This window comes from Corvus brachyrhynchos, unplaced genomic scaffold (assembly GCF_000691975.1).
Source record: "Corvus brachyrhynchos isolate BGI_N302 unplaced genomic scaffold, ASM69197v1 scaffold376, whole genome shotgun sequence".
Classification (NCBI taxonomy): domain Eukaryota; kingdom Metazoa; phylum Chordata; class Aves; order Passeriformes; family Corvidae; genus Corvus; species Corvus brachyrhynchos.
Genome location: NW_008238966.1, coordinates 42,703 through 56,536, shown reverse-complemented (window position 1 = coordinate 56,536; position 13,834 = coordinate 42,703). Strand labels below are relative to the sequence as shown.

The following is a 13,834-nucleotide window of genomic DNA, read 5'->3' as shown; positions in this document are numbered from 1 at the left end:
AGCAGGAAGCGATATAAATAGAGCTTTTTTCTCCTTGTTGTCATGGTCTGTGTTTCCACTGGCGACCCCAAGCTATTTCTTCTTCAAGTCTGGTGTAAAGGGAACGCATTTAAGTGATGTTTGGTGCTGCAGTTGTGGATCATAGAGAGCATATGAAGCAATTTAAGGAATGCAGCCATTTACACCTAGTGCTTAGTTGGGCAAGGTGTTATCAAGATTAATGAATGGCAGCTCTTGCTGCTGTCCAGGCAACTGGCATTTTGCTGCAGAAGTTGGTTCTCCCCCCCACCCCCCCCTTCCCTTTATGGTGAGGGAAAAATATTAAAATAGCTGAAAAAATGCCCTTTTATGGAACTGTCAGGTAGCACAGTCTGAGGATGAAGCATTTTTGACTTTGTGCTCCTTCTGACACATTCTGGTCTCACACCTTTGCAGTGAAAAGTTGCCAACTCATACACCAAAGCTGAGACATGACTCCACAGTCACAGAAAGACAAGGAGCCACTGGAGAGGATCCAGTGGGGGCCACAAAGATGATGAGGGGTCTGGAGCATTGCTCTTATAAGGAGAGACTGTAGAAGCTGGGCTTGTTTAGTCTGGAGAAAGGAAGACTGAGAGGGGATCTCATTAATGCATATAACTACCTCCAAGGGGTGTCAGAGGATGGTTCCAGACTCTTTTCAGTGGTGCCCAGCGACAGGACAAGGAGTAATGGCCATAAGCTAAACCATGAAAACTTCCATCTCAACACAAGGAAGAACTTCATTACGTTAAGGTGGCAGAGCACTGGAACAGCTGCTCCTGGAGGTTGTGGAGTCCCCCTCTCTGGAGACATTCCAAACCCACCCGGACACTTCCCATGTAACCTGCCCCAGGTGCCCCTGCCTTGGCAGGGGGGTTGGACTGGATGATCTCCAGAGGTCCCTTCCAATCCTAACAACTCTGTGACAGCACCCACTCAGATACTTCCAGATGAGTTGATAATGTAAGAAGCCCTTTCCTCCATGATCTGACCTGGTAGTGGTGGGACTGAAAAAGATGCTGGGAAAGTAGAGTCTGATGTGTAAAATTCAGAAGTCAGTCACCACCTCAAAAATTGCAGAAACTCAAAACAAATGACCCAGTTTTATATTAACATGGACACGTATAATACACACAATTACAATAGGAAAATGGAAGTGTGAAGTTTAATTCCGTGTTAAAATAATTTTAAAATATTCTACATGTAGATTCCACCAGATGGTAAATTAAAATTCCGTTTGAAGTGAAGGATTCAGGAAGCAATAACATCACCTTTTAGCCTTTATGAACACTGAGATCTTTTAAATGTTTCTATTCTTTGACAGCTTGTCCTAGTTACCTGAGCATATGACACATTTCCTGAAAGGAAAATAACTATGCTATCAATCCAGATACAGTCTGTCCTTGATTTTTTCCCTGCCTATTCATTTAAAGGAATCACAAGTAAAAGAAATTTTCTCCAATTTAATCAGGGTAGGATTTTTTCCTAAGTCAGCCTCCATTAAGCAATAATGCGGAAACAAAGTTAATTTCCCCTTCTTTGCTCTCAGATACCCATTTTACATCCATTACAATCTATGTGTAATAATTAATTTCCCAGATTTGATCTTCCTGTTCATTTCGAGCCAGGTCTTCCATTTTTAATATTTCCTTTGGAGAAGTGAAATGGCAGGAATATTAAATAAATAAGTTTTGGATATGTTACTACAACTATCTGAGCCTTTCTAGAAAGAGAGTTCATTAGCAAATGAGCAGTTCCTGAGTATAATATAAAGCATCATTTTATGTGGAAGGACAAATCTGAGCCACTTCTCCAATTGTTCCATTGAGGGAACAATTCTTGGCTTAAAGCATGACTGGGGCCATAAAACTAAAATCAAAATATTGAAATACAAAGCATATAATTTACTAACTCTTACACTGGGATGATGAGTGGTCTATTCTGAAGTGGTTATGGTGATCGAGTGAAATAGCTCTACCCACTTTCTCTGTGTTAGGCTCCAGAGAGCCTCCCAGACTTAATACTTGCCATCTGATGAATATTTAAGAAAGTGTAGTCTGAGACAAGTCACAAAGGCAGCTGCAACTCTTAAAGTGCCTTTTGCAATGTGCTGCCATCCATTTCAATCAAACAAATTTGATCTTAGCTTTACTTAGATAACCATACTTTAATATTCCCTAATTGTGCATTATCCCCCCTCAAGTGATCTTTTTGTTAAGTTTATTTTGTTTCAGTATTATGTGCCCTTTACAGCATATCACCTAGCAGTGATTTCAATCTGTGTGACCAAGTCGAATAAAGCACTGAACAAGTTAGGAGGTTCATAAACACGTTTAAATGTAATTTTAACAACCATCCAGAGCTGGGTTTTGATATTTGATAGATCTGCATGGAGAATTACAGCTATAAAAGTCCGCTGAAAATCTAATTTGTCATATGGCTCCATTTTGAGAAGACACCTTTAGCTGCAGCAGAGGACAGAGAGAAGGTTTGGCTCTGTGATCCAGTAGGTCCAGACTTCCAGAGCAGTCAGGCAGGTTCATTTCATCAGCACCAAAAAATCTGCTTTAAAGGGTTAAAGGCCCAGATGATTCTCAGTGATCATAGCACCTGGATTTACCTACAACCTGAGAAAAAATCCTCCAGATGTGGGCCTTGCAAGCACTTGAAAGAGCAAAACTATTTCTGCACTAGGAGAAGGGATGTGGGGCGTTGCAAGGTCACCTCCATTTTCTTCTCGAAGAATGTTTAAAGGTTTCTGAAAAAGAGAGAAATTATGTAGCATGCTTATCCAGGGGGCTTATCATATTGTATTAGCACTTACTCATCACATTTAATTAAGATTCCTTTTTAACTGATGTGGAATATTCTTAGCTCCATTCATCCCCTATCAGTAAAAAGGAATAATAATGGGATGTGATCCTAACAGGAGATGATAGGAAGCTGCTAATGTGACATATATATTGTGGAAGGGAAAGAATGCTGTGACTGCCAGAGTCTGTTTTGCAGCCTTTGATGTCTTCAGTGTTACAGCCCCATTTTGTGGAAGGTATTACAGTGACAGACATCTCTGGGGCAGGTTGCTGGCTAAAAGCCACATTGGAGAGAATCAAAATAGACATTGGTTAGTACTTAGTTAATTGGCTTTCAGAGGAGAAGTTTGCAGAGGTTCAGTGGTAAACTAGTCAAAGTAGGTCAGCTAAAGGATTTTGTAGGTCTAAATTAATTTTATGTACCTGTATGGTACAGTTTACTTTTAATATTGTGCAATCAGTTGGGGATAACAAAACCAAACTAAATTAAACATTAGTAGTACCCTTTCTTCCTCTTCATAGATAGGGAAAAGGCCAGTTTCAGGTTTCATCTATAAAATACTGGTAAAATTATCCCTTTATTTGAGATCATAGCCAGAGGGAGCCAGGGAACAGGTGTCAGCTCTGATGTTCAGAGCCACCTTCAGCCTCTTAGAGACAAGGAACTGCATTTCCCACTCTCTGAAGCTTTGTGTGTTTGTGGTTTTTTAAGGAATATCTAAGCAGAAAGCTTTACCCTGTAATGATCTGGCCTGGATATTGCAATGGTTTGGGCTATTGGGGTGAGAGCCATATACAAGAGGAATGGTTGAAGTCTGTAAGCTAAACATAGATGATGGAGAAAGAAAGAAAAAATTATCTCTAATACCATTTCTCATGTGTCCCTGTTCCATTACTGTCCCATCCTCTCTAAATGGTGAAGCTCACACATTCATTCATGTTTAAAATAGATGCCTCTAAGAGCACTGACAAAAACGTGTCCCTTTTTCTTTCACTACCACTTCAAGCACCCAATTAGTTGGTTAAAATTAGATTCTGCCTTGAAAGGCTAAAATTGATGCTTCAAGTTTCCGTAGTTACTGTCTTTCTATTAATTGTGCTCAGTTAAATAGTGGGGATTCTCTCTTGCCTACCAGCACTCGGTTTTGGGAGCTGTGCTGGACTCTCTGCTGTTTGTGCACCAGCAGTAATGTGGACTGTGCTCAGGTAAGGGTACCTGTGGAAAGTTTTCAGAGCTGTACAGACTGGTACTTGATAAAGTTTTGTTGAGGGTAAGCAGGAGGGAGGGACTGAATTGAAGTCAATTCTCTTAGTAGTGTTCACTCTCCAAGATGGACACAAATGAAACCAATCTAAGCCTGTCCAGGAAAACATAGAGTCACAGAATCACGGAATGGCCTGGGTTGGAAAGGACCTTAAAGATCTTCCTTCCACCCCCCTGCCATGGGCAGGGACACCTTCTACTAGACCAGGTGGCTCCAAGTCCCATCTAACCTGGCTTTAAACACTTCCAGGGATGGGGCAGCCACAGCTTCTCTGGGCAACCTGTGCCAGGGCCTCACCACCTTCATAGTAAAGGATTTTTTTTCTAATATCTAATCTAAACCTATTCTCTGTCAGTTTGAAGCCATTCCCCTTGTCCTGCCACTCCAGGCCCTTGTAAATAGAAATTCAATACTAGAACATTTAATCCTGCCTCCCCGTTAAGTAACCTGAAATTTTCCTTCTTTGGGGAATCAATCACAGCCAGCCTTCGAGATGGGGGCTGAGGCAGAAGGTGGCTGCAGTGGCTGTAGACAGGAGTCCAAGCAGATCCTGTATCACCCCATAGAAGCAGAGTGACCCCCAGTGGCAGGAGATGCCTGGAAAGAATGCACGTCTGTGCTCTTGGCGTCCGTTCAACAGCTCATCTAGCAGAGAGCAAGGGGAGGAGGGGGCTGGCTGGCTGCAGGGCACTGGTACAGCTCCAGCAGCAGCCAGGAAATGCTTCTTCCTTTTCACCTTCACAGCAGGATTTATGATGCTCGGTGAGCCTGTTGTCTCTCACATAAAAGGGCTCGTATGTTAGAATAAAAGTATTTTTTATTTAAATTAGACAGAAGACAGTAACCAGAATTGGCTTTCCATAATATAGATTAAGCAGTGCACAGACATGTTCTGTCCTCCCGACATTCAGAGCTTTGTCTTCTGCAGTGACTTTTGCTCTCTTTACAGTATTTCCTTATATAACGGAGGCAAACCCCACCCACAGCAGCAGCCTTCTGAAAATGGTTAGAGTGCCATCCCTGCTCCTGGTCACATACAAAAGGTGTGACCCACAAAGCTCAAAAATTTTTTAAGATCAGACTCAAAGTCCACCTTTTTGGGATGTGTTACCAAGCACTCCTGAAATCAGCCTTCAGCAGAGGTCTGGATAGCTGCTTGTTGCTCTAGTCATTCAGTTTAGGGCATTTAAGGACGTTTAATTAGGGCATTTTGGCTGCATAGCACCTGGTTTGACATGAAAGGAAAGAAAAGCCTTTCCTTTGTGGTAGCAAGACCAACCCACCACAGGTCTTCAGGGAAACATTGTCCTCAGCCACTGCCCACACCCTTCCCAGGTACTGAGGGGCAGAGCAGTCCCCCCAGCTCCAGCTTCAGTTTTCCTGCACTACTCACTGCTCTTTATCTTACTGTTTGCATTAAAGCAAGAGCAGAATGGCTGGTGCTGTAACTGCCCACACTGCATTGAGAACATATTTACCAGATGAAAATAATTCGGGGTTTTTTGTTTGGTTGATTTGGTTTTGGGTTTGGGGGGATTTTTTTGGGCGGGGTGAGGGGGGGACTGTTCAGTTTTCAGCTATGAACTCTTAAATTAAAACAAACACTGTGAGCCTGCAGACAAGGGAAAATATCCCCCCCAAAGATATTTTCTCTTGTATTGCAGGAGTAATGTCTCTCTAATCACCTCTGCCTGCGACACAAACATTCAATGCTGCATCCCCCCAGTCCAACATTCGATTAGAGCTAAAAGGGCGATAAGGAGCATCCTGGATGTGGGCACATCCTGTCTCAGGGATGCAGCAGATTAACCTCAGTTTGGGGAGGAAAGGGTTAAAATTCTACCTGTGGGAGCAGGACTGGGCACAAGTACAGCAGTAGAAGGATATTACCTGAGAAAGTTGATATTTTTATGGGAGGAAAAGCCTCTTTTAGTCAAAGAAGAGTGAGAGGAGCTGCAGACACCATCTCTGTTTGCTCCTTCAACAGCTGCGAGAAGCCATTTACCCTGGGCTGTGCTCTGGTCACAGCAGGCTGTGGTAGCAAGCAAATCAAATTATGCTTTCATCTATCTCAGAATATGCTGGCAGAGCTATTTGATAGCTGAGACAATTACTTTAATACAGCCATGTAAGATTGGTTTTTCATAATGAGGTAAATAATCTCTATTTAAATTAATTGTCAGTGTCATCGTGGACAGTAACCTGAGAGTGAGCTGGAAGTGACCTCCGTGCCCACCCCCTGCTTTGTGCCTGGATGTTGGAGCAGTGGGGGGTTACAAATCTCCCACAACATGTGTGCTGTAATTGCCCTGTTTAATGATACTGACTTTAAACCCAAGCACTGGATTAAAGCTACAGGCTCCTTGGTGGGGAGAAGTTTCCATTTTGTTCATTCCTCCTGATTCATTAATGCGGAACAGGTCAAACAGATGGGAGGACAGAGAGTGAGAATTATTTGGGGTTTTGTTTGATACTCCAATTTGACAAAGTCATTAGAGATGGTTGGGATTGTTTGGCAAAGTGATAGTTAAAATGGTTCTGTTTTATCCTGACTGAATAATTTTTCTGTCTTTCAGTTCTATATCTGTCATTTTATCATGCTGATGATGGATTTTATTCACTTTCTTTTTTTCTGGGTTTGAGTTTTTGTTTTGTTTTTCAGAAAAAAAAAAAAAGAAAGATTAAATGGGCTTTTTAATCCCAAAAAGGCTTAGGGATGATCAGTGAAGCCAGAATGTCCACAGAGCTCCTCCGAATGACACAGAGAGGGTTTTTCAGTGCATGCTGTTTGCACTGGATGTGCTGTTTCAGACTCTTTATCATGGTGAATATTCATTAAGCCTGCCAGAGGCAGAAGCTGCAGTCAGTACAGCATCAACGGAGGAGGCAGGGAAGAGAGAAATCAGGTTAATGACTAGCTTTCCCTGCAGTTTGCTTCCTGCTTATTGCCTGATCTCAGTTTTAAATAAATTCATTTAATTAATGTGTTTTGCTACTTTGACCTGCAGACAGAAGGGGCTGTGATTAATGATGGGGTATTCTGAGTCTTAAAGTGGCTTTAGCCTGCATGTTCTGCTGTCTGGAAAAAGAACATTGAAAAATGTTTCCTTTAAATTTAATATTAATGGAAGTTTTGATTGAAAGCTTTTATCTAATTTATTTTCTGATTCCATGAGCTACCAAATTTTTAGAGACGAGAACAAAGTGGTGAGTGTGGAGGGGTGGAACAGAGTGAAAACAAGCTGCTGTCTTGGCTGAGCATGTCACACAGTCAAACATGTCTCTGCAGGGAGACAGAGACTGCACAGAAATGCTTTCCTCTTCTCCCCCTTGAGCAGGGGCACATCTGTTCTAACATGAGTTAGCCCTCTTCTGACAAAGGTTCTTTAAGAAAGCAGCAGAGGCATAGGAGGTGGAGACGATGTGCATGACACTCAGAATATATGGGCAGCTCGCATTATGGGAAGTGAGCACCACCTGTTCTTAGTAAACACCAGATTGGAGCTGTGGGGCTACACAGGGTCAGGAAAAAAAACACGTGGCCTCCCCAAAAGCGAGAAAAATGTCACTGAGATAGAAACTGCAGGACTGATGGGATAGCCCAGAGCTGATGGGGTATTGATTCCTGGGCTGAGTGATGATATGTTCTGTGAACCAACATTTTGCCCCAAATTTATAAGACATCTCAATTTCAGACTGTTTGTACCCATCGCTCAGCATTACCTTTCAGCTTGGATGGTTTTACAAGCTGATGAAAGCCAGCCCTTCAATTGAGTGAATATGCAAGTTCCACATGTGAAAAGACAGCACCTTAAATCTCAGTGACAGACCTGTACTTTGCAGTTCTGCACCAGAGGTTCTGAGCTGTACTGGTGTCACTGCTGTCATAACTAAAATGTGGCCTTTTAAGGGGTGGAAATGGTGCAACCTTAAGAATATGGCTGTGGTCTCTCAGGCATTTCTGGACAGAAGATGCCAATGCCTACCCAAGTGAAAATCCCGTGAAAGGATTAAGGCTGAGGAAGTTGCAAACAGTTGCTCAGGATTTTTTGTGGCTGTCACCATTAAAGAGATTCGTTTCAAACTTCTTCTTTTTTCTGAAATACTCCGGCATGGTCATTAGTACAACACCTGCCGAGCCATGGTGCTGCTTACCTGGCTCCTGAGGGTAGAATTCAGCTCCTTTTCCACTAGCTACCCAAAACTTAGCTGTCTAGTGTAAATTGTCTGGTTGGGCTTTATCTATAAAGAACCAAAGATAATACAGCTCCAGCAGAGAGAGGAGAGGAACAAAGAAAATTCAGATTTTTTTTACAGAATCATTTAGATTGGAAAAGACCTCCAAGATCATCGAGTCCAACCTTTGACTGATCACCACCTTGTCAACCAGACCAGAGCACTGAGTGCCATGTCCAGTAATTCCTTGAACACCTCCAGGAATGGTGACTCCACCACCTCTCTGAGCAGCCCCTCCCAACTCTTTACAACCCTTTCTGTGAAGAAATTCTTCCTGATGTCCAACCTGAATCTCTCCTGGTGCAGCTTGAGGTCATGTCCTCTTGTCCTGTCCCTGGTTGCCAGGGAGAAGAGGCCAATCCCCACCTGACTACAGCCTCCTGTCAGGGAGTTGTAGAAAGCCAGAAGGTCTCCAAAGAGAGCGATATGGTCTCCAATGCCTCTAAAACCAAGCATTTAAACCAGGTGGCTTGAACTGCCTTCTGAGGGTGCCTGTGTTTTTACAGACCGTAGCATGAATTTAATTAGACATGGTAGATTGGATGCCTACATTTCTGGTGGCTGAATTTAGAAAAGGGGTGCCTAACTCTCTAAGAAAAACAAAGGTAGGTACCTGCAGTTACTACAGGTTAAATTCTAGGGACCTGGTTCCTTGTAGGTGTCTGGGCTTCCTGCACAGAGCATGGGAACCTCTGGAGAACCTGTGTGCTGAGAGCAGGACTGCCTGGAGCACGCAAGTGAGGATCAGTGAGGTGACACAACTCAGCTGCAGCCTGCTCCCTTTCTGGAATCTCAGAGGCTGTGACATCCACATAGAATCATGGAATGGTTTGGGGTGGAAGGGACCTTAAAGCTCATCCAGTGCCACCCCCTGCCATGGGCAGGGACACCTTCCACTGTCCCAGGTTGCTGAAAGCCACATCCAACCTGGCCTTGGACACTTCCAGGGATGGCGCAGCCACAGCTTCTCCAGGCAGACATGACCCTCTATATCTGACATTGTGTAGGAAATCAGGTGTTTCAGAGCAATTAGGGCTTGTTGAACAAGTTCCTATTGACCAGGATTTTTACGTTTTTCAAGTCCTATGAGAGGCAGAGGGCTACAATACATGACCAGTAAATGCCTCTGGAAGAGAAACAAAAAATTAGCTATGCACCACACCCTATTCCTTCCAGCTTTCAAGATAGGTGCTTTGAGGATATGGAGGTGTTTTCTGTGTAAGTCTGCCTGTGCATTTCAGCCAGTAGTCATGGGATGGAAAAAGAAGTATTTGGAAAGACAGCCTAGAAGTCCTTTCACGCCAGCTAAATATGTGACCTACTCCACTGCAGAGTCTCTGCTGCTCTGGGTTCCATTTAAAGTCTACTGAGACGTTTGTATTTCGGTGAGAGTAGGAAAGGGATGGGGTGAAAAGTTCATCTCCTGTTTTAGCTTGCAGACACACAGGCAAAGAAGCATCAGCACCTGCAGGTGCAGCCTAGATTTTGGGTTCTGCTGCATGCAAGCATTTAAAAATTTAATTATTTGGTCATTGAACATGAAGTCTGATGTATTTCTTGAGAATAAAAGAAAAGGTCCAAAGTAATCCTCTAAGTTGCCCCAGGAAACCACTAGACTCTGAGCTTTTATGTATGAACTCTGGCAAACCCCTCTCTGTAGCTGTAGGAAGAAAAGAAATATAATGGTTTACAGTAAGTGTTCTAAATATAACCAGAGGGTTTGTTTTATTTAGATTTTCCTCTCAGTTGAATAAAAAAATTTGAAGCATTCGATTAAAGATGCAGAAAATATGCAAGAGAAGTACAACTAATCCCATTAAATGTAAAATAACACATATATAGAAAGCTTTTGTTGTTGAATTCCTGCCGATAAGAAACAGAAGTGATGTTTAAGGAAGCATTGGAAACTAGGTAATAAATTACATTTATCCTTGATCTGAAATGCCTAAACATACAACATTGTTAGTACAGCTGAACTGTGACCTTCCAGCCTGCCAATACAGATAAACACACATGTTATCAGGTAAATCACGCAGAAGAGAAATTTCCTGAGGACTGGTGAAGCCCCACTCATAGGAAATGATGGCTGTCAACTCATTAGATTCTGTATGTCTCTGTCTTTTTGTATGCAAGCTCTCCCCACAGCAGTAAGGATAATTAGTTTCCTTTGGCTGAGCGAGTATTAAGGAGTATTAAAATGCTTAGATGTATGGACAACAAACATATTCAGGGTCTGGGACAAAACCCCACATAAGTGCAAGCAAACCTCCGTAGTCTGACAGAATCCTGATTCTAGGGGAGGTGTGATGAGTTTGTTGTGTTTGGATGCATGAAGTCAGATGTTTTTGTGACAAATGTTAGAGACTTCATCTGGTGAGTTGATTTGCCTAGGCAGAACTGGATTAAAGGGTTGGGTTCCTGCTCTGAATTAGTTTCAGTAGCGCAGATGTGTTTGTGCACCCCATTAGTCTGGCGAGAGATTTCATGCGGGAGACTCCGTACCTCAGGGATACTCTGGGTTCTTGCACATTGCTGTATTTGTATGGTAAAATGGATAACATTAAGTCATTGTCATTGTCCCATGTCCAGCCTAATAAGTTGATCAGAGGGCTGGAACACCTCTCCAGGAAAGGCTGAGAGAATTGGGATTGCCCAGCCTGGAAAAGAGAAGCTTCTGGGTGACCTAATTGCCTCTTCCAGTACCTGAAGGGAGCGCACAAGAAAGATTTAGACTATTTACAAGGGCGTGGGGTGACAGGACAAGGGGAATCTAAACCTACAGAGAGTAGGTTTAGATTAGATATTAGGAAGAATATAAGTTAAGTGTGGTGAGGCCTTGGCACAGGTTGCCCAGAGAAGCTGTGGCTGTCCCATCCCTGGAAGTGTTTAAAGCCAGGTTGGATGGGACTTGGAGCCACCTGGTCTACTGGAAGGTGTCCCTGCCCATGGCAGGGGGCTGGAACTGGATGAGCTTTGGGGTCCCTTCCACCGCAGGCTGTTCTATCATTTTATGTTTCTATGCTCACATCAGATGGCACAGCCATACACTGCTGTTTCAGCTGTGCTGGCCCTGCAGCCCACAGAGTGTTGTCACCCTGTACTCTTCAAAGTGGTTTTTCTACTATTTGCTGCTACAGGGTTCTCCCCAGCCAGAGCAAGGGTGGGTCAATCATGATTTGAGGTCACCTTCAGCTGTCCTTCTCCTGCCAGGAACAGAAAAAGAGCATTGGGTCTGAGCCAGTGTTTGGAATGCATATCGTGCAGGCTTGTTGGGAAAAAGAGAGGATTTATTTGTCAAATAGGGCTTAATTTATTATGTGCAATATGAAAGCTCACATTTTTGTATTGCAGTAGAATGACAATTGATTAATAATTTGGAAAAAGGCCAAGACACACAGTTTCCACCTGTGTAATTTATCATCTCAGAGAAACAAAAGTAATATAAAAGGTACCCAAACAAAACAATTTATTAAGCAGAAATGAAAGCTGGTTCATATTAATGCATTTATTATGAAAGGGTTTTCTAGGACATTGTTGTTACTTACAGGAAACATGTAAAGAATCTGAAGTTGATAGTTAAAACCATAGGAAATTTACAGAAAAGCTACAACTGATAAAATAGAGGAACTTTTACATTAATAATAACTTTAAAAAAGCTATTTGAGACTAGAGAGGCTAAGGTCACTAAAACAACGTCAGCAGTTCCTGGAAAGAACATAAAGTCAAAGCTTCTTCATCATTAAATACAATCTTAGGGGCAAAAGAAGTGCAGAGTCTCTTCTGGTTCTTGATTAAACATCGCATTGTAAAAGGAGTCACATCATGTCCACTTGCCATGGAGGTTCGAAGATGCCAAAGGTTCCATGTGCCAAACCTCTTTCAAAGAGAGTCTCAGAGATGTGTTGTGCATACACATTTCTTTGGCTCTGTAACATGGACGTGTTGCATCAATACAGAGAAGCTTAGAGAAGGAATCATGCTTCCCAGCCTTGTTTGTTTTGCTGCCAGGCAGGAGAAAGGTTGTCAAGCAGCAAAACATGTTTTTTCAGCTTTTGAACTTAAAAGGAAAGCCTTACGTCTGCATGCACCACACACCATTTATTTAGTAAAATAGAAAATCCTGCAAACGTAACAGAAGATGAAGAATCATTAAAGAATAGGAAATACAGGAGCTGCTGAAGTTCATATGGCATTCTCCATTACAGCTGCAGGAGTACAGGGCAGTCAGTACCAGATGTTTGCTGGCAAAACATAGGAGATCTCCCTCCAGATTGTCTGCTTTGTTTTCTCCTCCTGCCCTCTTTAACCAGCAGGAGACCTGGGACTTCTCAATTTCTTCTCCCCTGTCCAGTGCCCTTGCCTCCTCTTCCAAGGGACATGGAGTCCCTCTGAAATTGTTTTCCAACACAGTTCCCACCTCCTTCTTTACCCCAAATATCTTTACCTCTTCAGCTGGACAGCTCTGATACATGATGCTGAGACTTAATCAGTGGTACTGAAATTGTTTGTGTGGTATTGTGAGGATCTGTGTGTGGCTAGGCATGTTACAAGGGTGAGAGCCCCATGTTTTCTTACTGCACTTTTAGGGTGTATATAAGAAGGTTTTCATTTGATTTGAGGGCTTTAGCATCAGTTCATAAACATTGAGCTTTCCCCTGATCACAGTTCAAATACTTGACATGATACATTAAAATAGATATGCTGTTCCTATTCAAAATTGGGAGTTATGTAAATTACAACAGATGTTCAAAGTTTAAAAGGGAAGAAAACAACCAAGTCTTAAGGCTTTCTCTCATAGGAAAACCTAATTTTGTTGCATTTTATTATGTTAGAAAATTGTCCTTGTCAGAGCAACATACGCAAACATTTCAATCTGATTAACTCAATCTAATCAAAATAATGGAAATAAAATTAAAACTTGCTTCATACTGCAAGCCTAAAACTGGGGATAGAACTTCATTTTATATTTGCCTGTATAAAATACTGTGATCTAGAGAGATAATCAGGGTATTCTATGATTCTCTGAAGACCATGAATATTTCTGAGACCAGATTGTGCACCCTGATGGAAGCAGTCCTGCAGTATCTCTGCCCAGGCAATTCAGTTCACTCCTGGTTTTGCTCTAGGGCCCTGTCTGCTGCTCAGCCACATTGCATCCATACCTACATACAAACACACGTGCTGGTTGGCCTCAGGTTCCTCTCTGGGGTGCACCAACTCAGAATCACACAATGGGTCAGGTTGGAGGGACCACAGCAGCTTATCTGGTCCAACCTCCCTGTTCAAGCAGGGTCATCCCAGAGCACATGGCACAGGATTGCATCCAGGTGGTTCTGGAATATCTCCAGTGAGGGGAACCCCACAACCTCTCTGGGCAATCTGTTCAGTGCTCAGTCACTGCACAGTAAAGAAGTTCTTCCTCATATTCAGGTGGAACTTCCTGGGCATCTGTTCCTGTTACCTCTTGTCCTATTGCTCGGCGCCACCAAGCAGAGCCTG

At 42.7% G+C, this 13,834-nt stretch overlaps 1 protein-coding gene across 1 annotated transcript in view; it reads left to right on the top strand.

Annotated features, from left to right (window-relative positions):
- The window catches only part of LOC103618710, a 72,972-nt gene that overhangs the window by 58,366 nt on the left and 772 nt on the right, over positions 1-13,834 (top strand). The window lies entirely within an intron of this gene.